This window comes from Galeopterus variegatus, unplaced genomic scaffold (assembly GCF_000696425.1).
Source record: "Galeopterus variegatus unplaced genomic scaffold, G_variegatus-3.0.2 Scaffold3289, whole genome shotgun sequence".
Lineage (NCBI taxonomy): Eukaryota > Metazoa > Chordata > Mammalia > Dermoptera > Cynocephalidae > Galeopterus > Galeopterus variegatus.
Window position 1 is genome coordinate 1,936 of NW_007729400.1, and position 3,420 is coordinate 5,355.

Here is a 3,420-nt window from a genome sequence, read left to right on the forward strand (position 1 = left end):
ACTTCTGTGTCTAAGTGCCCAGCTTTCCTGCGAGGGACCCACCCACTTATCCAATCTCATCTCTGTTAATTCTTCCCATACTCTGGTCCTCCCGTGCTGCTCCCCTTGGTCAGGCCAAATAAGAGGTGCCGTAAATGTAGAACACCCACCAGGGTTTGAAGACTTGGTACAAAGGAAAGAATGCAAACTCCCTCATTAATAACTCTTCCATTAATTCCATAATAAGTGATCCTGCATATAGTAGGTCAATATATTACTAAAATTAATTTCACCTGTTTCTTTTTCCCTTTTCTAACGCGACTAGTAGGAAACCTAGATTTGCCTATGTGGCTTGCATTCTGTCCCTGTTGGACAGCATCCCTCTGTACCCTCATTTGCTCTTTATCCTGCGCCTTGCTTTGTACTGCCCTTTCCATGAGGAATGTACTATTTCCTCATGTAACTGAAGCTCATTTTAGTAGAACTAGCTATGCCTGAGCACAGTGGCAGGAAACACAGGGACCCTCCATCTGACTTTGTGGAGGACGTTCACAGAATCACAAAGTGCCTTGTTGGAGCATCAGGGCTGCAAAAGACACTTTGATGTCGTGTCCATTAACCAGAGGATACACGTGCAGTTATCAGCACAGCAGAATGAAGCCCACACTTTCTGCTTCTCTGTTCCAGGGCTATTTGTCAGTCCCAGGTGGCTGAAGATAACACTGAGGACATTAATGCAATTCCGAGGGGCTCCTAATCCACCCATTGTTTCTCAAGATTATTCGAAAGCTAATGAAAGACAACAGTCTGGGGCACCCCAACGTATAAGAGTTCCTCCTGAAGACACCACAAAACAAGCCTTTTAATGCTATTGTTCTCCAAGCTTTATCTAAAATTAATTTCACCTGTTTCTTTTTCCCTTTTCTAACGCGACTAGTAGGAAATCTAGATTTGCCTATGTGGCTTGCATTCTGTACCTGTTGGACAACAGTCCTCTGTACCCTCATTTGCTCTTAATCCTGTGCCTTGCTTTGTACTGCCCTTTCCATGAGGGATGTGCTATTTCCTCATGTAACTGAAGCTCATTTTAGTAGAACTAGCTATGCCTGAGCACAGTGGCAGGATACACAGGGACCCTCCACCTGGCTTTGTGGAGGACGTTCACAGAATCACAAAGTGCCTTGTTGGAGCATCAGGGCTGTAAAAGGCACTTTGATGTTGAGTCCATTAACCAAAGGATACATGTGCAGTTATCAGCACAGCAGAATGAAGCCCACACTTTCTGCTTCTCTGTTCCAGGGCTATTTGTCAGTCCCAGGTGGCTGAAGATAACACTGAGGACATTAATGCAATTCCGAGGGGCTCCTAATCCACCCATTGTTTCTCGAGATTATTCGAAAGCTAATGAAACACAATAGTCTGGGGCACCCCAACCTATATCAGAGTTCCTTGTGAAGACACTACAAAACAAGCCTTTTAATACTATTGTTCTCCAGGCTTTGTGTTCTTCAAAATTAATTGGACAAATCATAGAACAACTTCGTAACACAGTTCAGTTATAATATAGATCAGTGCTGTTAAACACAACTTTCTCTGAAGATAGAAACATCTGATATGGTAAGGGGTAGGCACATGTGACTATAAAATTTTAATGGCTTTAAATTTATATGTAAATAACCACAAGTGGCTGGTGACTACATCTTAGACAGCGCCACTCTAGACCAAGTTCTCCTACAATGTTTTTCTTCCTTATAAAAATAGAGAGATCGTGAACATTGAGAACCATTGGAATAATACCAAATTTGTAGTGTTTCCATTCAAGCTGATATTCTTTATATTTCATTAAGCTAAGAATTAACATCATTAAGTTTATTTTCCTATGATCTAGGGCCTCATACCGAAATGGTTTTTTTAATGTGACAGGCTAAATTTCAGTAGATGATACACACTGTGTGAAACTGATTGTATTTTCATCTTGGGCAACAGGTAGAGGATTTGATCTTCATTTTATTAGATGACAAGTCCCCAAAGTTAGGTCTGTCAACAGTTCCTGTCCATTACTTGAGATAACAGCAAACAGCAATCTCATTGACAGCCAAAGATTATCTGCTGGGGGCGTGGGCAGCAAAGGCACAAGGGCAGAGCGTGGGGCTGTCCTGAAGTGCTGCTTTCTGAATTTGCCACCACTTCCTCCTTCCATTAATCCTTCTTCCGCTTCACATCTTCTTAAAATGGTCACATTTATACATCTGAGGCAAGCAATGCACCTGTGAAGAGATAAAGATGATGATGACGATGACAACTGTCTCACCAGCAGTAGCTGCCAACCCTGTGTGGCAGGCACTATCTAAGGACTCTGCACGTTCTCTTTTCTAACCCTCACGAACTCGGGTCGTGCTTGGTCACTAGTGTACACTGGCCCTTCTGTTCATGTATTGAGTTGCCAGAAACAATGACTAGTGCCTTTACAACTAAGCAGGTGAGGGTCCAGAATACAGCAATAGGACGTGCTCAGTGGCTCAGGTCAGCAGAGACCATAATATTCTCCTGGGTGAAAACAGGTCGGGACAGTTTAATATGGCAAAATCAAAATCAAATGGTGACGGCATCCTGTTTCTCCCAGTAACTTAGAAACATGAAACTAATGTGAGAAACCAATCAAGGGAAGCCCCACTTCCTCAGGCCAGTGCTAGGCGGCTTTTGTCAGTGCTGAGAAGCAGCAAACTATCCTAAAGACAGAAGCATATTGGATTTTAGATCTTTAACTTTCAAAATTTCCATAAATAAAAACAGACAAAATAAAAATCAAGGAAAAACCCCACACTCACACAAAATATTAATAACTGGATAAGTGTGACTAATTTTTTTCCATTTTAAGCCTTAGACTGCCAAGTGCCAGTGTTTGGAATAAGCCAGTCTGGCAGGATGGAGGTACACCCAGCAGTCGGAAATGTATGATGAGCCCGGCAAGTCCATCTCAATAACAGTCAGCATTGGAGAAAATAAAGTTACACTAATAACATACTTATAAAGCAGTTTCAAGAGAACAGATTTAGCTGGATCAGCATTACTAATAAATTCTTTTTCTTATGTGCATATAGGTTCCAAGAGGAAAATGTGAGAAACCTTGAATCTGGAGGCAAGACATTCTTTGAAAACTATGTTAATGTTTCAGGATGTATATTTAATTCTTTAATCCATTTTGAGTTGACTTTAGTGCATGGTGAAAGGTATGGGTCTAGTTTCATTCTCCTGATGGAATACTACTCAGCTATAAAAAAGAGTGAAATACTGCCATTTGCAACAACATGGATGGACCTAGAGAGAATAATATTAAGTGAAACAAGTCAGGCACAGAAAGAGAAATATCACATGTTCTCACTTATTGGTGAGAGCTAAAAATAAATAAATAAATTCACACACACACACAAAAAAAAAAAC

The 3,420-nt window shown here is 41.1% G+C and overlaps 1 long non-coding RNA gene across 1 annotated transcript in view; it reads right to left on the bottom strand.

Moving 5' to 3' along the window:
- Nucleotides 1-1,833: 1,833 nt before the first annotated feature.
- Nucleotides 1,834-3,420, bottom strand: part of LOC103600276 — an 8,390-nt gene continuing 6,803 nt past the window's right edge. The window contains exon 2 of the long non-coding RNA XR_551380.1: nt 1,834-2,246. This is a non-coding gene — a long non-coding RNA (uncharacterized LOC103600276). The remainder of the gene's footprint in view (nt 2,247-3,420) is intronic.